Raw genomic sequence first — 23,462 nt, forward strand, 5'->3', positions numbered from 1 at the left:
AGTCTCAAATGAATTAGCACACACCCCGAAAGTGGTGGAGACAGTAAATTAAAATATGGTTAAGGTATGGAATGTATGCTGATGAATGCTTGATATACATGGATGGTTAGGGAGGTGCCAGCCTAGAAAGAAAGTATCCATCGGCCGAAGAATGTGTCAAGTGGATGACCAGAAAACCCCCGGAGGGTAAACTGGGATCCACCCCATCACCTGGAAGGATGAGAAACACAAACTTCAGACAATGTGGAGCCACCAGGAATGTGCCACTTTGGACAGGAATGTGTGCCATCTGCTGATTGAGTCAGCAACAGCAGGATGAAACAGCTCCCATAGACTAACATAGGAATTAATTCCTATAAAAATGGACTCTAAAGACTGATGACTTTGAGTCTCTCTGGTTCTGCTGCCAACCTCCAGGAGCGTCAGATGCATCTGACACAGACTCTGCTCCATCCTCATGACCAAGCTACCTGGCCAGTAACTTGGCATGAGCAACTTCTAGGCTGGTAACTATAACACCTATACAAAACTTGAATGAATGATTGTGTGAATGAATCTATCTATCTATATATATATATGTGTGTGTATAAGGAATAAGTAGTGATAGGAATAAGTAGTCAAACATCGTTGTTTACTTTTATCTTTTGCTTTATCATTATATTTACAATAAATGTGGCATCTTTGCCTTATCCCTCTTAATAAGATCCTGCTGGTTTTTATTTTATTGGTATAACATTATTCTTCAAGTTACCTCTACATTTGACTGTTGTGTTATATTGGGCTTTCTTTAACTAACACACACACACACACACACACACACACACACACACACACACTGTAGATATAAACAGTACTGTACTCTGATCTTGACATTTTTGAAAGACTGCACATTGTGTCTATAGGGTTTAAGAAAAGCCTCTGATTTCATTAATATCCCTATTGAGTATCTGACACTCTGCAGCAATATTTTCTTTAGATGCCCATTTAGGTCCATAGTATTCACCAGCAGAGGCTGTCTAAATAAACCCCAAATGCTTGAGTTCAATTGCACATCCCTTTCCTCAAGGGCAGATCTATTAATAAACAAAAGAGAGACTCAAAATAAAACAAAACCCTTCCCACTTTCTACTGCTGGAAAAGGGGAGGACTCCAGATGTCCCCACCCCCCCCATCGCTGTTTCCTCATTATTGAGGTGCTTTTGAAAATCCCACCTAATAAGGTCTATGGATTAGAAACTTTTCCTTAGATTTTCAGATCTACTGGTCAATGTGTCGTGGATGATATCTGGGGATTCATTTACTATGATTACATATCAGTCTTCTATCTAGCCTTTATTACTGTTACTGAGCAGTATAATCATATCCTGAGCATAAGACAAAACATTAAGGACAAGATCCTCATCTTGAAATAGAGCTATGCTGATTTATACCAGTGAAGGAGCTGGCCCAAAGTCTGTAAAAGTTTATTTGATTTTTAACATCTCTTTTTAACCTAATCTAAAAGGTTTTTAAAGTAGGAGTGGCATACTTAGTGACAGAGGCCTGGTCCACACTAACCCCCCACTTCGAACTAAGGTACGCAACTTCAGCTACGTTAATAACGTAGCTGAAGTCGAAGTACCTTAGTTCGAACTTACCGCGGGTCCAGACGCGGCAGGCAGGCTCCCCCGTCGATGCCGCATACTCCTCTCGCCAAGCTGGAGTACCGGCGTTGATGGCGAGCACTTCCGGGATCGATCCCAGAAGATCGATTGCTTACCGCCGGACCCGGAGGTAAGTATAGACCTACCCATAGTAGTGCTACAGGACATCACTGCTAATATGTGGGATAGTCTCAAGCTATCCATATCCAAGGATGTTACAGGCTGGAGACATCTTTCATAATAAATTCACTCACTAGGAAGGGAGTCAGCTGCATCAACATCAGCCAATAAACAGGGTGCCAAGCAAAAAAGAGGCATCAACCATGAAACAGGAAAAAGTACAATGAAATGCCAGTAATAAACAGTGGGAGGTGGCCATTCTGCTTTGACATATACAGCTTTCACACAGCCACAGGCTGATCATTTAAGAATAAGATGTTATTCCAGAGTGATAAATCTGGATGACTGATGAGGCAGGTAATTTTTTTAAAACGCTTTGGTTTTTAGAGTTTGAGCATATTATGTAGTTTATTTTAGTTTATGTGCTTGCTATGTGCCTCTGTCTGATTTAGTGATGCTGTACATAGATGGCCTGTAGCGATACCTCCTTGTGCTGTGATCCCATAAAGTCCCAGAGGCTCGGCTTTTACAATAATTGCATCGGAAACCACTAAGAATATCTAGCTGCTGCAGGAAGTGATGCTGGTGATTCAGCAAGGGAAGATTTTCCTCTGAGTCACTGCTGATGAAGCCGTGCTCTAGCATGACGGATGGCAAGGCCACATTCTGGCAGTAAAATCTAAGTGTGGTCTAACAGGGTCACTATATTATTCAGATGAGATCATCATTCAGATGAGAAGTAAACTGGAAGTCCAGGCCACCACCAGGGGCGGCTCTGTTTTTTGCCGCCCCAAGCACGGCAGTCAGGCAGCCTTCGGCGGCATGCCTGCGGGCAGTCCGCGGTCACGCGGATTCGGCGGCGTTTCTGCCGGTGATCTGCCAGTCCCGCGGTTTCGGCGTACCTCACAGCGACCTGGTGCCTGCGCTGGTGCCTGGAGCTGCCCCTGGCCACCACTATCTCTTAAAGATCCCATACATTCTTTGTATGAAGCAAGAAGTACACAAGAGTTTGCTCTTATAAGCTTGCCAGCCTCTTCTGCAGTTCTGATAATGTGCAGCCAAGCATCAAACTTTAAGGTGTTTTGTTAACCTAGCTTGAACATATTTAAGATTCCCATCCCTTGTCTTGCCCTGAGATAGCCACTGCTGTTGGTTTTTGAATCTGCTAGGAAGACAGTACTTATGGTATAAATACCATACGCGGGCATTTGAAGCTATTACCATTTAAATAACCTGTGTCAGCCTAAACACAAGGGTGTGGATGACATTTTTTTGTGGGAGTCCAGTTCCAGGGATCTTTATGGTATGTTAAACACATCATCCAAATATACCGTGGTGATGTTCTGAGTTGGGGTCAAAAACTGATCTTGAGTCAAGGATGATGGGTAAAAGCAAACACAGTACAGAAAACACACAACAGCAGGAGAGAGAAATAGCAAACACACAGAAAGTACAAAAAACTTGCACAGTGAAGAGCAGGCAGCCTCTAAACCTTAGACCCTGATCCTGTCACTGTTGTGTATGTGCCTCTCTTTACACACTGGAGTAGCTCTGTTGATGTCAATGAAGCTAATCACATACTTACACTGAGATAAGTGTTTGCAGGTAGCAGCATGGAGGAGAGAACAGTATGTTCCTCCCCACCCCACTGCGCGTGGGCAAGAAAGAGAGGAGAATGCTCTACCCCCTGCTATCACAATGCCAGCATGCCAGAGGAGATAAGATGCATCAGGTACAGGCTAGTGTATGATACAGTCCCCACCACCTCTGAACAGAGGAAAACCTGAAGGCAGATCGTGACTCTGATTTATACTTAAAAATTAGAGCAATCTGCTTACATCACTCAGGACTATGAAAAATTTTGTGCCATGAAAGCTATAGTTAGCTAACCCCCAGTATAGACGTGGCTAGGTTAATGGAATCATTCTTCCATTGACCTACCTACCACCTCTCAGACAGAGGAATTAACTACACTGATGGAAAAACCCTGTCTGTAGCTGTAAGAAGTGTCTACACTACTGCACCACAGCTACAGCACTGTAGCTGTGATGCTGTAACAGCTGTAGTGCAGACATACCCTGAGTCACCCTCTGCTTCCTGGGCTGATCCTGGCATAATACAAAAAGACACTGCCTTTTACACAACTTTGTAAAGCTACAATTTAATCCGTAGTTGTATAAAATTACTATTTTCATAATGAAATTGTGGCTATTGGCGATCATTTGAAAATAATCCTATGCTCTTATTGTAAGCAGAGTCAGAATGGGCTCTACCCTGACATCTGGTGGTGAGCTGTGGAAAAGGACTTCAGGAGCTGATCTCGTTTGCATGGGCACACCCACCCTGCCTTGCTCGATGGGACTGCTTGCCCAAATGGTCCCTTTGGTTGCTGTGGGATCCCCAGTGTCTTTGTTATTGGGGCAGGAGTAATAAAGTGTTGTTATCCTGGTTATGTGAATCAAGGACAGTAGAACTATACTTGGCATTTTATGACGGAGGGACTCGCACTCAACTAAGTAGCACTCGCTAGGCAAGGGACATAGGTTCCAAAACCCAGGACAGGACAGGAATTTGTACCTGGGAGTGTGGGCCCCTTCTGAGGATCCTAAACACCACATTGACTCCTCATCTCTCCATGGTGCAATAACCAGTCCAGGGGGCTCTGCATTTTAATTTAATTTTAAATGAAGCTTCTTAAACATGTTAAAAACCTTATTTACTTTATATACAACAATAGTTTAGTTATATACTATAGACTTATAGAAAGAGACCTTCTAAAAATGTTAAAATGTATTATTGGCACGCAAAACCTTAAATTAGGGTGAATAAATGAAGACTCGGCACACCGCTTCTGAAAAGTTGCTGATCCCTGTTCTAAGCTCTCTTTTAACATCAGTAGTGAAAGTGAACATAACCTGATTGATACCAACCTGCACTCTTTTGTGAATCAGCAGTAAATAAATCCAACACATAAGATTATCAGATATTTAATTTATGCTAACAGTTGGTAGTGCTTTGCTAGCGTATGCTTACCAATTAATTTCTTTATCTATTATATTGATTGGAATCTGTATGGTTAGTTTTAAATTAAAAAATGTTTTCTGCTCTCCCTGTAGTCAGTGGACTAAAATAGACTAATCAATATTGACATTTCAAACATCAGTTCTGTTCCATCTGCATGTTTAAAAGCTGAAAGAAATTTAAAAAAAGTTTCAATAATTTTTCTTTCCAAAGGTGAAATATTGCACAGCACAGGCAATGGATACTGATTATGTTGTTTTTGCCTTTGAGAGGCCCAAGGACAAATAGTATGAATGATAATACTGATGTTGATTTTTGCTGTTGTGCTAGTCTGAAGTAATCTTTATCTCAACATTTCCCTGGTTAGGGAGTATCTTTCCTGTACTTTAACTAACGTACAGTATTATCTATCTATGCATTCCTAATATATCCATCACCATGGTGTCTAGCCATCAAGTACTGCCTACAAAGGATTCCAATGCTTTGCTATTCCTTCTTTCATTTGGCTTTATCTATTTGGAGGTGTATATTTATATGCATGTTGGTTATAAGACTCATTGCTGTGCTTTTCCTCCAATTTGATCCCCTTTCCACAAAGTGATTACAATTTTAAAGCACATTATAAAATAAAATATGCTCATGATTTTTTCCCAACTCTAGAGCGACTTTTGGAGCACACTGTTTTTTTGACAAATCCAGCTAATAGATGGTGTGTGGTACATACTCAAACATAAAATAGGCTATGTAAAAAATGGCAGCCCACATTACTGAAAATGTTAAATGAAGCAACCCCATCGCTTTTGAATCAAGTTAGACTTTATCATCATTTATAATTCATTTGAATTCCTCTGAACACTGCTTCAAGCTTCTCCTAGGTGTTTATGCTGAAGAAAGATAAAATGCATAGATGTGTATTGCTGCCTAATAAATCTCTTTCATGCTTTTCACTTGCAGTGACAGAGTACCCTGACCTTGGAAAAGGGCTATAATCTAGTGTCTTTATAGAGATGAGGAAGCAACTTTGACAAGTAGAAGTTAAATCCTAGATGGTCCAGGACTATCTAGCCATTGCTTAATCTTCTTAATATGGTAAGACAAATCCCATTCTTCATTTTTATATTAACATATTTCAATTTTATTACAGTTTTTAACTCTTAAGTAGAGCTGTAGGAGCTTGGAGAGAAATGCCAGACAAGCGCACATATTTAAATAAAACCTTCCCAATCTCAGAAAGCTCACAAGTCTCAGGAAAGCTTATTTTAAATTAATGTAAAATTATAAGAAAGGGGAAAAAAACTAGGGCATGGAGAACAAACCGACAAAACTAGAGAAGAAGCAGTATAATGAGGAGAAGGAGAAGAGAATTAATTATTGTTAATAATACAGTGAATTTTCTTCCAGCTGGATTCCCTTACTAGAACCCAAAGATTCCTAGATTGACACAGGCTTAGAATCAGACACAGTGGGATGTTTTTCTGCAAAAGGAGCAGCTGTACATGTGCGATACACACCATATATGCGTATATACATGATATGACTTGTTGTCCCAAGTATTTTACTGTATATTGGTGGTTACCTGAAGCAGTAGCAGATACACCCCCATCCTCCCCAAAGAATAATGTAAGGTACAGTTACCTACAGTTGTTGCTGAATGTGAGCATAGTAGATTAGCTTTAATCTTTCTCTATAACAACAGACCTCTTCTCAATCCAGAGTCAGCTTGAATGGAGTCACATGAAATATAATCTGCCCCAAAATTTGGCCCCAAAGTTTTGACTGTGTGGAAAGATCCTCTGGCAACTACCACCTTGTGTTTTCTCCCCTTTCTCTTCTTTTCATAATACAAGCTACTATATTTTTAATAAATTCTCTAGCAACGTTAGCCTCATTTGCCAATAAATGAGTAAAAACAATCATCTTGTCTTGACTAAGGTTGGTCAAACAATTTATTCAACTTCCTCCTGCCTTTCTGTTTTCAGGATATTTACATACTTTCTGGTTAACTTGAAACTGTTCTTACAGTTTTTACAAGCACATAGTGTGATGGAATTTTTGCAAACTGTGCATAGTATGTTTATTGATAGTCAGAATTTGCTATTTGAACTCTGTGATTGGTCACATAAGCCACATGTTATTGCTACTGTTCCCTGACTAGATGATCTAACTTCTAGAACTTTTTCCCCTTTTTGCCTGAATTAATTTTGTTTCTTGACTGAAGAAATCTTTGCTACTTACCCAACATTCAATATTTGCAAAGTTTTGTATGAGCTAAATTTTTGTCATGCCAATATTCACACAGAACAAATAATAAGAATTCATGAACAGGCCAAGTCAAATTTGGTTTTCTTACTTGGGTGAACTATTATGGAAAAGATTTTCCATTATTTCACAAGCTCTAACATTTACAATCCCATATGGAACAAATTTCTAATAAAAGCAAGATAAATACTTCAGTCCAACACTATATTCTCACAAATACAAATAGGCATTTGATAACTGGACCCAGATTTTCAAAGGGAAGGGTCTGTAGTGTGGCCTCTCAGGCTCTGATTCTGCAAGCACTTGCAAGCACTCTTTAGGTCAGCAGGACTACTCATGTGCTTTATGTGAAGCACACAATCAGAGCCTAAATCTGCACCTGCAAAGTATCGATAAATATATGTGCCCACAAAAAGCATAATTTTTGTGCACATAGTCAGTTTGTTCAAGCAGATGATCTTTGTTGCAGACACAAATGATTGTATGGACAAAACTACAGATTCAAATTTAGAGGCCGTTTTTTGATAATTTGATTCTTGGAATATAGTCACACCTTATAAAAGTATACAACATCATCTTTAACAAATAACCCCTGACTTTTAATGGGAAGGTAGCTAGATGTTCAAAAACACCCTGGAAGGATGCACTTTCTTTTCAGCTGTTTAGGCTCTTGTACCCCTTTCACCTCACTGTTATCTGAGGGTATGTCTACACTACGAAATTAGGTCGAATTTATAGAAGCCGGTTTTATAGAAATCGGTTTTATACAGTTGATTGTGTGTGTCCCCACATAAAATGCTCTAAGTGCATTAAGTCAGCGGACCGCGTCCACAGTACCGAGGCTAGCGTCGACTTCCGGAGCGTTGCACTGTGGGTAGCTATCCCACAGTTCCCGCAGTCTCCGCCGCCCATTGGAATTCTGGGTTGAGATCCCAATGCCTGATGATGCAAAAACAGTGTCGCGGGGGGTTCTGGGTACATGTCGTCAGGCCCCTCCCCCTCCGTCAGAGCAACAGCAGACAATCGATTCGCGCCTTTTTACCTGGGTTACCTGTGCAGACAACATACCACGGCAAGCATGGAGCCCGCTCAGCTCAGCTCAGCTCACCGTCACCATATGTCATGTGGGTGCCGGCAGACGTGGTACTGAATTGCTACACAGCAGCAGCTCCTTGCCTTTTGGCAGTGGATGGTGTATTACGACTGGTATCCGTCGTCGTCATACTCCTCAGTTTGGTCAGAGGCACCTGGGCAGACATGTTTTGTCTCCTGGAGACTCAGTCCTGCCGGCAGTCCTATTGAACCGTCTTGACGATGATGGCTAGCAGTCGTAATACAGCATTTTCTGCCAAGCACTCAGAAGATGCCGATGGCTATCAGTCATGCTGCACCATCTGCTGCCAGCTTAAGACGTAAAAAATAGATGGACCAGATTTGTTCTGTATTCATTTGCTTCCTCCTCCCTCCATGAAATCAACGGTCTGCTAAACCCAGGGTTTTGAGTTCAATCTTTGGGGGGGCCATTCTGTGTGACAGTTGTTTGTGTTTCTCCCTGATGCACAGCCACCTTTGTTGATTTTAATTCCCTGTAAGCCATGTCGTCCCTTGCCCCTCCCTCCCTCCCTCCGTCAGACACTAGTTTCGCGCCTTTTTTCAGCCCAGACGCCATAGCACTGGGATCATGGAGCCCGCTCAGATCACCGCGGCAATTATGAGCACTATGAACACCACGCGCATTGTCCTGGAGTATATGCAGAGCCACATCATGCCAAAGCAAAACCAGGCGAGGAGGCAATTGCAGCGATTGCAGAGCGGCGACGAGAGTGATGAGGAAATTGACATGGACATAGACCTCTCACAAAGTACAGGCCCCAGCAATGTGCAAATCATGGTGTTACTGGGGCAGGTTCATGGCATGGAACGCCGATTCTGGGCCCGGGAAACAAACATAGACTGGTGGGACCGCATCATGTTGCAGGTGTGGGATGATTCCCAGTGGCTGTGAAACTTTCGCATGCATAAAGGCACTTTCATGGAACTTTGTGACTTGCTTTCCCCTGCCCTGAAGCGCCAGAATACCAGGATGAGAGCAGCCCTCACAGTTGAGAAGCAAGTGGTGATAGCTCTGTGGAAGCTTGTAACGCCAGACAGCTACCGGTCAGTTGGGAATCAATTTGGAGTGGGCAAATCTATTGTGGGGGCTGCTGTGATCCAAGTAGCCAACGCAATCAAAGACCTGCTGATATCAAGGGTAGTGACTCTGGGAAACGTGCAGGTCATAGTGGATGGCTTTGCTGCAATGGGATTCCCAAACTGTGGTGGGGCGATAGACGGAACCCATATCCCTATCTTGTCACCGGAGCACCAAGCCACCGAGTACATAAACTGCAAGGAGTACTTTTCAATGCTGCTGCAAGCCCTGGTGGATCACAAGGGACGTTTCACTAACATCAACGTGGGATGGCCGGGAAAGGTACATGATGCTCACGTCTTCAGGAACTCTGGTCTGTTTCAAAAGCTGGAGGAAGCGACTTTCTTCCCAGACCAGAAACTAACCGTTGGGGATGTTGAAATGCCTATCATTATCCTTGGGGACCCAGCCTACCCCTTAATGCCATGGCTCATGAAGCCGTACACAGGCAGCCTGGACAGTAGTCAGGACCTGTTCAACTATAGGCTGAGCAAGTGCCGAATGGTGGTGGAATGTGCATTTGGATGTTTAAAAACGCGCTGGCGCAGTTTACTGACTCGGATAGACCTCAGCGAAGCCAATATTCCAATTGTTATTGCTGCTTGCTGTGCGCTCCACAATATCTGTGAGAGTAAGGGGGAGACATTTATGGCGGGGTGGGAGGTTGAGGCAAATCGCCTGTCCGCTGATTACGCACAGCCAGACACCAGGGCGGTTAGAAGAGTACAGCAGGGCGCGGTAGGCATCAGAGAAGCTTTGAAAACCAGTTTTGTGACTGGCCAGGCTACAGTGTGAAACTTCTGTTTGTTTCTCCTTGATGAACCCTCTGCCCACCCCCCCTCCCGGTTCACTCTACTTCCCTGTAAACTAACCACCCTCCCCTCCCCCCTTTGAGCACCGCTTGCAGAGGCAATAAAGTCGTTGTTACTTCACATTCATGCATTCTTTATTAATTCATCACACAACTAGGGGGATAACTACCAAGGTAGCCCGGGAGGGGTGGGGGAGGAGGGAAGGAAAAGGACACACTGCAGTTTAAAACTTTAAAACTTTAACACTTATTGAAGGCCAGCCTTCTGATGCTTGGGCAATCATCTGGGGTGGAGTGACTGGGTGGCTGGAGGCCCCCCCACCGCGTTCTTGGGCGTCTGGGTGAGGAGGCTATGGAACTTGGGGAGGAGGGCTGTTGGTTACACAGGGGCTGTAGCGGCGGTCTCTGCTCCTGCTGCCTTTCCTGCAGCTCAACCATACGCTGGAGCATATCAGTTTGATGCTCCAGCAGCCGGAGCATCGACTCTTGCCTTCTGTCAGCAAGCTGACGCCACCTCTCCTCTTCAGCCTGCCACTTGCTCTCTTCAGCCTGCAATTCAGCCTGCCACCTCTCCTCTCGTTCATATTGTGCTTTTTTGCACTCTGACATTGACTGCCTCCACGCATTCTGCTGTGCTCTGTCAGCATGGGAGGACATCTGGAGCTCCGAGAACATATCATCCCGCGTCCGCCGTTTTCTCCTTCTAATCTTCACTAGCCTCTGTGAAGGAGAAACATTTGCAGCTGGTGGAGGAGAAGGAAGAGGTGGTTAAAAAAGACACATTTTAGAGAACAATGGGTACACTCTTTCACGTTAAATTTTGCTGTTCACATTACACAGCACATGTGCTTTCGTTACAAGGTCGCATTTTTCCTCGTATATTGAGGGCCTGCCGGTTTGGTGTAAGAGATCACTCACGCAGTGCCAGGTAACAGATTTCGGCTTGCAGGCAGCCATGGTAAGCCACAGTATTTTGGCTTTTTTAACCTTCTTAACATGTGGGAATGGTTTCAAACAGTGGCGCCCTCATTTCCCATACCAAGCACCCGTTGGGTTGGCCATTTAAAATGGGTTTGCAATGTAAAAGGAGGGGCTGCGGTTTCCGGGTTAACATGCAGCACAAACCCAACTACCCCCCCCACACACACCCAATTCTCTGGGATGATCACTTCACCCCTCCCCCCCACCACGTGGCTAACAGCGGGGAACATTTATGTTCAGCCGAGCAGGAACGGGCACCTCTGAATGTCCCCTTAATAAAATCACCCCATTTCAACCAGGTTACCGTGAATGATATCACTCTCCTGAAGATAACAAAGAGAGATAAGGAATGGATGTTGTCTGCATGCCAGCAAACACCGGGACCATACGCTGCCATGCTTTGTTATGCAATGATTCCAGACTACATGCTACTGGCCTAGCGTGGTAAAGTGTCCTACCATGGCGGACGGGATAAGGCAGCCCTCCCCAGAAACCTTTTGCAAAGGCTTTGGGAGTACATGAAGGAGAGCTTTCTGGAGATATCCCTGGAGGATTTCCGCTCTATCCCCATACACGTTAACAGACTTTTCCAGTAGCTGTACTGGCCGCGATTGCCAGGGCAAATTAATCATTAATCATTAAACATGCTTGCTTTTAAACCATGTGTAATATTTACAAAGGTACACTCACCAGAGGTCCCTTGTGTGCCCTCAGGGTCTGGGAGCATGCCTTGGGTGAGTTTGGGGGTTACTGGTTCCAGGTCCAGGGTGATAAACATATCCTGGCTGTTGGGGAAACTGGTTTCTCCGCTTCCTTGCTGTGAGCTATCTTCATTGTCTTCATCATCATCTTCCTCGTACCCCGAACCTGCTTCCCTGTTGTGTGATTCTCCATTGATGGAGTCAAAGCACACGGTTGGGGTAGTGGTGGCTGCACCCCCTAGCATGGCATGCAGCTCCGCGTAGAAGCGGCATGTTTGTGGCTCTGCCCCCGACCTTCCGTTTGCCTCTCTGGCTTTGTGGTGGCTTGCCTTAGCTCCTTAATTTTCACGCGGCACTGCTGTGCGTCCCTGTTATGGCCTCAGTCCTTCATGGCCTTTGAGACTTTTTCTAATATTTTGCCATTTTGTTTACTGCTACGGAGTTCAGCTAGCACTGATTCGTCTCCCCATATGGCGAGCAGATCCCGTACCTCCTGTTCTGTCCATGCTGGAGCTCTTTTGCGATCCTGGGACTCCATCATGGTTACTTGTGCTGATGAGCTCTGCGTGGTCACCTGTGCTCTCCACGCTGGGCAAACAGGAAATGAAATTCAGAAGTTTGCGGGGCTTTTCCTGTCTACCTGGTCAATGCATCTGAGTTGAGAGTGCTGTCCAGAGCGGTCACAATGAAGCACTGTGGGATAGCTCCCGGAGGCCAATAATGTCGAATTCCATCCACACTACCCCAAATCCGACCCGCAAAGGCCGATTTTAGCGCTAATCCCCTCATCGGAGGTGGAGTAAAGAAACCGGTTTAAAGGGCCTTTTAAGTCGAAAAAAAGGGCTTCGTCGTGTGGCCGTGTCCAGGCTTAATTCGATTTAATGCTGCTAAATTCGACCTAAACGCGTAGTGTAGACCAGGCCTGAGTGTCTTTCAGTCCTAGATAGAAAGCCACATATTTCCCCCCCATGTTATAGTTTGTTGAAAAAGAAACAATCTCACTTAACTTCTTAGCATACATCCTCTTAATTGCTTTTGAGGTGGAATAAATGCCTGTGCTTAACTCTGGCTATTTGTTAATTTCAACTGCTATGCACTGCTGTGTGTATCATAAAACAATAGAGATTCAACCTTACATTTCCTTTACTTCCTCCCTTCCCCCCAGTGATATAAAGGTGAGGCGGTCACCAGAATTAAGATGTTTCATATTTTATAACTCAATCCCCCCCCCCCATTCTATATTTGTGCTTTTGTAGAGAATGCATTTTTGGGGCATTGGCAGGGGAGGGGTACATATGGGAGATCCCTGGGTGTTGAGCAATTTTGAAAATCTGGGGGAGGTGCTTTTGTTTTTCAATCAGATCTAGAAATTACATGCCCAGTTAGCTCTTCTGGTCCATGGATGCCCTTTGCCCTTTATCAGCAATGCCAGTCAGCTATCAATAATTGTAAAGTTTTTTAATTCACAAACAGTGGTATGGTATTAGTTTATGCACCACCCTTTCACCTTAAATTCCACACAGACACCCAGCTCACTGTGTTAAATCCATTGCTACAGTGGAGTAATAGAAAGCTTCTTGGCCCAGAAGCCTATTTTCCTTGTCAAGATGAAAAATAGAAAACAGACCCAGAAAATGGGGCAAAGGGGAGGAAAGATAGGGGAAAGTCAAGAAATGAAGCAGCAAGAGAAGAGAAAGATAAAAAGTAAGTCCTGTGGAGCACTGAAGCAATGTGTATTTTTCAAAATGTCCAATAGTTTGCATAGTCAGACGTATCTCACATGTATTTTGATTCAGTGTGGTGATGAATGGTACCTTGCAGTTTCACAAGAAGCTAGATGTAATAGTTTTTTGGGGTTATAAAATGTTAGCCTCACTAACCTCAATAACAATTAGGTAATTAGTCCTTTCCTAAAAGTTGTTCTTTCCAGCTTGACACAAATTTAGCATGGCTGGCATGTCCCTTTTATCGCAATGGGCCTATAGAGCACAGAATAGAGCAGCTGTTCCCTGGCTAGTTCTATGCCAAAGAGAGATCTTAATTAAAACTTACTTTATTATATGTTACTGTGTCCTTGGAAGGGATCAGATGCTAAATAGAATATGTAGAATCAGGGGAATTGGGGAATTTGGAAGGGGTGCTTTGGGCATACAGCAGGAATTTAAGCGCTCTGGAAACTGGGGTGTTAACAAGGATAGGTGAGGGTGGGCAGTGCTAGAGTTTTGAAAATTTGACTCCAGCTTTGGGTGTGAAATCTGTTGGGTGCTCTGGCTTCAAAATCCAGCTGTCAATTGAGCCTACAGTGTCCTGTCACTGTTCTGCCCACTAGTTGCCAAAAGCCACAGAGCTAATCTGCTCTGGGCTTTAAGTTCGTAGCAGGAAGCTATACAAGATCTATATGGGGTGACCACTGGGACATATAGGAAGAGACCATATTGTCCCAGGAAATATATATGACAATATGATGCATCACATGGCTCTGTCAGAGGGGATATTGGAGTGTTTCCTGGCTGATGTAGTCTAGCCAGGAACCCAACCCATAGGGGAGAATGGGTACATGAAGTATCTAAATTACAACTCCCATGAGAATAAGCAGCTTAATGTTAAACTGACTCTAAGCAAAATGTTTCAGTTCAGTTCAACAAATTGAAATGGTTAGACCCAGGTTTAAACAACCTGAAATGAAATATTTCATTTCAGTTTTCCCAATGGAAAACTGAAAATTCAGCAAATTCAAAATGTTCCTGGAAAATTTTAATTATGCAAAAACTTTAAAATATTTTTGATGGAAAACCAAATCAACAGAAAATTCCCAACCAGCTGTACACAGCACCCAAAAAGCTAAAAGGACTAAGTTTCTTCTCTGGAAATCCCATTTGTGCTCAATCAAACATTCTGCCCATCTGAATCCCTCACAGGCTACTCACTGCAGCTCAGGCTCTCACCTATACAGGGCCGGCTCCAGCTTTTTTGCCACCCCAAACAGTGAAGTGGGGGGGGAAAAAAAGATAAAGCCGCGATCGGCGGCAGTTCTACCGCACTGCTTTATTCTTCAGCAGCAATTCGGCGGCGGGTCCTTCGCTCCGAGAGGGACCGAGGGACCCGCCGCCGAATTGCCACCGAAGACCCAGACGTGCCGCCCCTTTCCATTGGCCGCCCCAAGCACCTGCTTCTTTTGCTGGTGCCTGGCCCTGGCCCTGACCTATATTGGCATATATAAAGAAACATTTCTTTTAAGTTCTTCTAAACTTATGAACCATTAATTATACCGTGTGAAAATTGTGGTGTTAGTTAAAAATATTTAGAGCAGCCACTAGGGGGCATAGAGCAAGGAGGTAAGATTTTGTGTAAACAGGAAATAAAGTCAGGGCACTCCAACCATGTGCTGGGTCTCTAATCTCTGTAAATACTTGTTCTGTTATTACTGGACAGGATAAAATATTCATTTCTAATATTCATAATTTTAATACATTACCTTAATCAAGTTTTCCTTCCTGCTTGTGCTTTTCTTTAAGCATACAAGTAGGCCCTTTTATTTCATTGTGACTACTTACATGTATAAAATTAAGCATGTGTAAGCGTGTTTGCAGGAATACTTTTAAGTTTTCTTTCATGGATAAATAATCCTGATTTTGCAATCTCTAGAAAGTCCAACTGTACATTTATAAAAACACTCTGTTGCCCTTCCCTAGACCTTTTCAGTCCCATCTATATCTTAAATCTTATAGCTAACATATTTTGAATACTTATCTCATCATAATGGAAGGCATGCCCAACTAAATCAAACTATGCATCAGTCATAGTAAGTGGGTGAAAGCATTATTTTATAACACACACACAGAGAAATATTTCTTTAGTATCACTGTCCAATAGTGTGAAGATAAGGGAGCTCAGCCAAACATAGTCAGAAGGATGCTGTTCATATAATGTGTAATAACAATATGTGTTAGGGTACTTTACTTTTATTTTAAAAATACATAATATAGTAATACATAATAATATTGCAGTCACCATTCTAGGACTCAACGAAACAAGAGACCTGCGGTATTTTAGTCTGTGTTTTAGCCAATCTACCCAAGCTCTTTGTTAAAAGAAATCCAGTGACATTTTAACGTTAGTGGTTAACTTTAATGAAAATATAGTAGGTATCCCCTGAACTACAAAGGGAGTTGGGAATGGAAGGCAGTTTTATTTTTAATGTATTTAACTAATTTGACTTACCTCTTGGATTTATTTTATGAGTTTGGCAGTGCATTGAAAAAACATGTAATATATTTTTCTTCCCCATTTGAAAATATTTGCAAAGGGAGAGTTCAGAATTGCAATAACACGTTCAAAAGTGTGTTTTGTACTGAGTTACTGCTACTTCTCAGGTGGCTGGAGCATTTAACCCAAGCTTAATACCTCCAAGGTCTGGTATCATCTCAGCACAACATGTAATGACTTTGGGCCACATTCTGAGCTCAGTTACAACAATGTAAATCCAAGGTTAGTTACACTATTTCAATGGTGTTATCTTGAATTTGTACCAGTGCAACTGAGAACAGACTCTGATCTTTACTGCTAACAGGAAGTGTAATTTTGTGTGTCGGAATGAAAGGTTTGAACTTTTCACAAGCTCTAGAATATTTTAGAACTTAGAACATTTTAAGCTAAAATTCATTAAAAGAAAAATCCACACAGGACATCCCATTGATAGTTCAGGCACAAACTGTAACTGAAAAATGCTTTATATACAGATTAATACTAACAGCCTCTTGTCCAGCAGGTGACTTTCTACATTAAAAGATTTGTAGAAGTAGAGATCATAATAGGATGAACAACCTTGATAAAACACTTTGATTCTTATCTTTGAAATATCTTCTCTATTACAGTTGCCTCAGCTGGCATCTCTGCCATTAAGGAGATGTCAGTGCTCCCATTGTAAACCCTTTCCCCAGGGTTTTATAATTCACCGATAAAAATTAGCTTTTGTCCAAAATACAGTAGGAAAATAATGAAGATAATTATTTGTTCAGCAATAAAAGGACAATGTTAACTTTAAAAATTACATTTTGTCACTGAAAGAATAATCTTTTCTATACCTTGTCATCTTAGATTTTTAAAAGTGACAGAATTTAAAAAAATCCAGCTCACTGTTCACTGTTTATGCTGTCTACCTTTTTCATGTTTTAGCTTGGGTAAGGAAAATCAAGAGTCAATTTCACTGTTGGTTGCAATCAGTTTCACTTTCAGGTCCTCAGGACTACAATATTCAGCATGCGAATTGAGCAAGAAAAGTTTGCAGAAGAAAAACTACATGCATAGGAATTTTTTTTTTAAGTTGTAGCATCATCCCCATTGATCTTTAGTTCTGTGAGAGATTGAATTAACAGAATTCACATCTGGACCCTTGCTCCCTACCTGCTGTCAGAGGCCTGGTCTACACTAGGAGTTTATGTCGAATTTAGCGCCGTTACATCGAATTAACTCTGCACCTGTCCACACCACGAAGCTATTTAGTTCGACATAGTGGTCTCTTAAATTCGATTTCTGTACTCCTCCCCAACGAGGGGAGTAGCGCTAAATTCGACATGGCCATGTCGAATTAGGCTAGGTGTGGATGGAAATCGACGCTAATAGCTCCGGGAGCTATCCCACAGTGCACCACTCTGTTGAAGCTCTGGACAGCAGTCCGAGCTCGGATGCTCTGACCAGCCACACAGGAAAAGCCCCGGGAAAATTTGAATTCCTTTTCCTGTCTGGGCAGTTTGAATCTCATTTCCTGTTTGGACATCGTGGCGAGCTCAGGAGCACTGGCAACGATGCAGAGCTCTCCAGCAGAGATGGCCGTGCAATCTCAGACTAGAAAGAGGGCCCCAGCATGGACTGATCGGGAAGTCTTGGATCTGATCGCTGTGTGGGGCGATGAGTCCGTGCTTTCCGAGCTGCGCTCCAAAAGACGGAATGCAAAGATCTATGAGAAGATCTCTAAAGCCATGGCAGAGAGAGGATACAGCCGGGATGCAACGCAGTGCCGCGTGAAAATCAAGGAGCTGAGACAAGGCTACCAGAAGACCAAAGAGGCAAACGGACGCTCCGGATCCCAGCCCCAGACATCCCGTTTCTACGAGGCACTGCATTCCATCCTAGGTGCGGCCGCCACCACTACCCCACCACTGACCGTGGACTCTGAGGATGGGATATTGTCGACGGCCGGTTCCTCGGACATGGTAGCGGATGGGGAAGATGAGGAAGGAGATGAGGAGGACGAGGCAGTCGACAGCGCTTACAACGCTGATTTCCCCGACAGCCAGGATCTCTTCATCACCCTTACAGAGACCCCCTACCAACCGTCCCCAGCCGTTAACCCGGACACAGAATCAGGGGAAGGATCAGCCAGTAAGTGTTTTAAACATGTAAACATTTATTTTTCACAGAACAGGAATATTAAGAATGGGTTTTTCATGATTACTTTGCCCTAGGCGCTTAACTGTTCACTCCCTGGCAGTGCAACTACTGAAAAAAATCTAACAATGTCCGGTGTAGCATGATTGTTCTGCCCAAGCCGCTCTACTGTTTAGTCCCTGCCAGTGCAGCTACAGTAAAATCCGGTCTATATGTCTGGGGATAGAGCTGAAATCCTCCATTGACATCTCCACGAAGCTCTCCTGGAGGTAATTGGAAAGCCTTTGCATCAGGTTCCTGGGGAGAGCGGCCTTATTGGGTCCTCCGTAGTAGGAAACATTTCCGCGCCAGGAGAGAAGCAAGTACTCCGGGATCATTGCCCTGCAGAGCATGGCGGCATACGGCCCTGGTCTTTGCAGGCTTTCCCGAAGCATCCTTTCTTTTTCCATCTCGGAAATCCTCATCAGAGTGATGTCGCTCATGATGACCTGCTTTGAATTAGGTAGGGGAATGTTAGTATTGGGACTGCTTGCCTGTTCCTTTACAGAACTGTAACCGGCGGTTTACAGCCACGTGGTGCAGGCGGGAGAGGGGCAGCATACAGGGATCTTTCCCTGGGACAGCCGCGAGGTGGTGGGACAGGGGCAGAGTTCATGCTTGCCGGATTGCTGGCAGCAGGGACTGGCATTGCTTTCAGTGTGAAAGGAGGCCAGTGCAACTATCAAAGTTTTAAGCAGCCACAAGTCTACGGCTTACCATGTCAGCCTGCTACACAAATTCCGGTGTCCTGCCCCGCTTCTCTGATCTGCACTGCAAGACCCCAGGCACTGAATGCGAAGGCCGAAAATTCGACCTTGTCCTGAGTGCGCATGTGATAGGTGCTGTGCATGGTCTTGTTCACAGAGAAAGACTATGTTCTTTGTTCACAACGAAATTTATCTTTCTGAGGAATTCACTCCCTTTTTCCCATTCCCACAGCTGCGACTGTCTCACAACCTAGCCTGGCATCACACTCCCAGAGGCTAGCGCAGATGAGGCGTAGGAAGAAGAGGAAACGGGAGGACGTGTTCTCGGAACTTATGGGCTGCTCCCAAGCCCAGGCAGCCCAGCAGACACAGTGGAGGGAGAACTTGTCCCAAATGCACAGATCACACATGGAATGGGAGGAGAGGTGGCGGCAGGAAGACCAGCAGGCGACTCAAACGCTGCTTGGACTAATGAGGGAGCAAACGGACACGCTCCGGCGCCTTGTGGATGTTCTGCAAGACCGGAGGCAGGAAGACAGAGCCCCGCTGCAGTCTCCGCCCTCCCCCGCCACCAAGTCCCATACCCCCCTCACCCAAAGTCCAAAGAAGGAGGGGCGGCAGAGTCAGTGAAAACTCTCACTCGAACCCTGCAGAGTGCTCTAGTAATAGAAGGCTCTCATTCCCCAAAATTTGACAAGTCCTTTCCTTCCCGCCTCACCGAAGCCCCCGTCCAAGTTTCACCCCCCAGTTTCATGTGTAGTTGCTAATAAAAAATATGTTTCTGTTCATTACTGTTTCCATCATGTTCTTTAGAGGAGAGTCTGTCTGAAGGGGGGGGAAGGGGGTTGGTAATTGGACAGGACAGCAGCAGGGCACACACACATTGCAGTCACTAGTTACCCTGGTCAGTCTGGGAGGTGGTTTTAGTGTTCTGTGCGGGGTGCTCTGTGACTTTGTGGCGGGGGAGGGCAGTTAGAGATCTTATGCAGCGGTCCTTATCCTGGATCACAGAGCCACGCAGCAGGGGATCTGTAACCGTCCTCCCCCTGCCACAAAGTCACATAGCCCCCCCACACACAGAGTCCCGAACAGGAGGGGTGGCAGGCTCCGTTGAAACCACCAGTCCACCACTGCGGAGCCTGTCATTCCTGGAGTTTAGAAGCATCATTTGCATCACTACACTACACCCGCTCCCCACCACAGTCTGCGTCCCAGGTTCAAAACTTTCCCGCGAAAACAGTAATAAAGAAAACGGTGTTCATTAACAAAATTAAAGTCATTTTATTTTTAAACGTGTTTTGGAAGGGGGGGAACGGGGTATGTAACTGGAGAGGATACTGAACATTTAGTGGGTAAAGAAACGGGGGCAGGTTCAGCTTCTCTGTACACAAACTGAAAAGTCACAGGTTACCCTGCTCACTCAGGAACCTAGCTTTCAAAGCCTCCCAGATGCACAGCGTGTCCCGCTGGGCTCTTCTAATTGCACGGCTGTCTGGCTGGGCGTAATCAGCAGCCAGGCTATTTGCCTCAACCTCCCACCCCACCATAAAGGTCTCCCCCTTGCTCTCACAGAGATTGTGGAGCACACAGCAAGCTGATATAACAATGGGGATATTGGTTTCGCTGAGATCACAGCGAGTCAGTAAGCTTCTCCATCTCCCCTTGAGACGGCCAAAAGCACACTCCACCACCATTCTGCACTTGCTCAGCTGGTAGTTGAAGAGTTCTTTTTCAGTGTCCAGGGCGCCAGTATAGGGCTTCATGAGCCAGGGCATTAGCGGGTAGGCTGGGTCCCCGAGGATGACTATAGGCATCTCCACATCCCCAAGAGTTATTTTGTGGTCCGGGAAGTAAATACCTTCCTGCAGCCATCTAAACAGACCTGAGTTCCTGAAAACACGAGCGTCATGAACCTTGCCCGGCCATCCGACGTTGATGTTTGTAAAACGTCCCCTATGATCCACCAGTGCTTGCAGCACCATTGAAAAGTAGCCCTTTCTGTTAATGTACTGGCTGGCCTGGTGGTCCGGTCCCAGGATAGGGATGTGAGTTCCATCTATAGCCCCACCGCAGTTTGGGAATCCCATCGCGGTGAAGCCATCTATGATGACCTGCGCGTTTCCCAGGGTCACTACCTTTGAGAGCAGTACCTCAACGATTGCGTTGGCTACTTGCATCACAACAACCCCCACGGTAGATTTGCCCACGCCAAAGTGGTTCGCGACTGACCGGTAGCTGTCTGGCGTTGCAAGCTTCCAGAGGGCTATGGCTACTCGCTTCTGGACAGTCAGGGCTGCTCGCATCCGGGTGTCATTGCGCTTCAGGGCAGGGGACAGCAACTCACAAAGTTCCATGAAAGTCCCTTTCCGCATGCGAAAGTTTCGCAGCCACTGGGATTCATCCCAGACCTGCAGCACTATGCGGTCCCACCAGTCCGTGCTTGTTTCCCGGGCCCAGAATCGCCGTTCCACAACATCCACATGACCCATTGCCACCGTGATGTCCTCGGCGCTGGGTCCCGTGCTTTCTGACAGGTCTGTGCTACTCTCAGACTTCAGGTCCTCACCGTGGTGCCGTAGCCTCCTAGCCTGATTTCTCTGCATCTGCCTCTGGGAAAGGTGGATGATAAGCTGCGAGGTGTTGACAACGGCCACAACTGCAGCTATGGTCGCAGCGGGCTCCATGCTCGCAGTGCTGTGGCGTCCGTGCTGTCACTGACCAGAAAAGTGCGCGAACTGATTTCCCACCGGCGCTTTCAGGGAGGGAGGGCGGTAGTGACGGACGGATGACGACAGTTACCCAAAAACACCCTCGACACATTTTTTTACCCAGAAGGCATTGGGGGCTCGACCCAGAAATCCAATGGGCAGCGGGGACTGCGGGAACTGTGGGATAGCTGCCCACAGTGCACCGCTTCCAATGTCGACGCTTTCCCCATTAGTGTGGACTCACAAAGTCGAATTACTGTCCTTAGTGTGGACACACACGTTCGACTTTGCAATATCGATTCCACATATTCGATTTAAGTAAAATCGAACTACTCTCGTAGTGTAGACATACCCAGAGACTATGAAAGTCCTTAACTCTACTAATCTCCAGCTGCAGCTTTGGTCCCTTGGGCTGCTCTAATTTACACTGGGGGACTGGCTTCATGCACTAGAGCACCAGGATGGGGGCAGTGCAATGGTGAGCTTTATGCTATCTTTTCTGCACCCCTTCTCCCCACTCTTCCTGAACTATGGTGCATGTGCTTTAGCCAGATACCAGGACGTGGCCCTTTCTTGTTGTTTATGTGGGTTGCAATGTGTTTAGCTAACATTGTGCTTGACTTGTAGCTTGTTGAGTTTTTCCAACGTTTTTGTTTCAATTTTCAACTATAACTTTGCTTTAATACTGTTTAGGAAACACCCTTTGTTATGGATGTGTTGGTTACCTCTGCCACAGCCTGCACAGCACTGCAACCCCTCAGTCACCCTGGTGGAGAGTGTTTTTGTGTGTGTATAGTTGATTGTGGATGCTTGTAGGAGCACTGTGATGGGAAATACTACACATTTAGGTTTTGAAAGGTTTTGAACAGTGGATCTGAGGCCATTGCAGAGGCATCACTTCTAAATGGCTCTTTCTCTCCTGTGCTTATCATCAGGATTCAGGGATCAGTCAGGAGTGAGTTAAGAGTCTGGGAGGGGAGGTAGCCAGAGTTCATCAGGCAGCCAAGCTGGGATTTTTATATACCAGTGAGGAAGAGACTTCTGTGGGTTTGAACAGGGAGGAGACTCAACTGGTCGCAAGAGATGTAAATGGACATGTAGAACCCCAATTTGAGATGGTCTCTGTTTATTTGGTGATTACGTTTGTAGCCTGGCAGAAAAGAAATTAATTTCAGGCCTGTCTTTGTTCCTGAGAGAGATTTAAGAAGCAGGGCTGGAAAAGCCTCCTTTATGCTGGGTTGTAAAGAATGGATGCTTTTTTGAAATGAGTAAACTGTCAAAGCCTCAGTGGAGACAAAGGCACATATTCTACTTCTTTATTCATATTGTGCAGCCCAAATCTTCTAGTTTTACCTTTTGAATTCAATCCTGCAAGCAAAGTAACTGATTTTACATACTTTCTTATGTAAGGAAGCATTGCTGTGAAATACAGGAAGGAGCTCAAGGCTAAATGTTTCTCACAAATTAAGTAATTTGGAAGGTGGGTGGTCACCCAGTTCTGAGTCCTGCACTATTCAATATTTTCATTAATGACTTAGATAGTGGAGTGGAGAGTATGCTCATAACGTTTGTGGATGATACCAAGCTGTAAGGGGTTGCAAGCACTTCGGTGTATAGTCTTTCTACTAGTTGTGAACCCATCTTATATATGTCTGTGTTTAGATAGTGGCTGAAATTTGCCCCACTGAAGTCAATAGCAAAATTCCCATTGACTTCAACAGGGTCAGGATTTCATCCGGTATCAAGATCTGCCTAAAGGGACTGGAAAAGAGGCAGGTAGAGGGAGAAGAAACTAATACAGCACTCCCTCTCTTTGCTGGGTCAGTGAGGAAGGAATGCCATAGGCTCACTGCCTCCATTGCTATCATCCTCAAGGAACTGGTACCATACCCAG

Source organism: Terrapene carolina, unplaced genomic scaffold (genome assembly GCF_002925995.2).
Source record: "Terrapene carolina triunguis isolate 2854851 unplaced genomic scaffold, T_m_triunguis-2.0 Scaffold211, whole genome shotgun sequence".
NCBI classification, from domain to species: domain Eukaryota; kingdom Metazoa; phylum Chordata; order Testudines; family Emydidae; genus Terrapene; species Terrapene triunguis.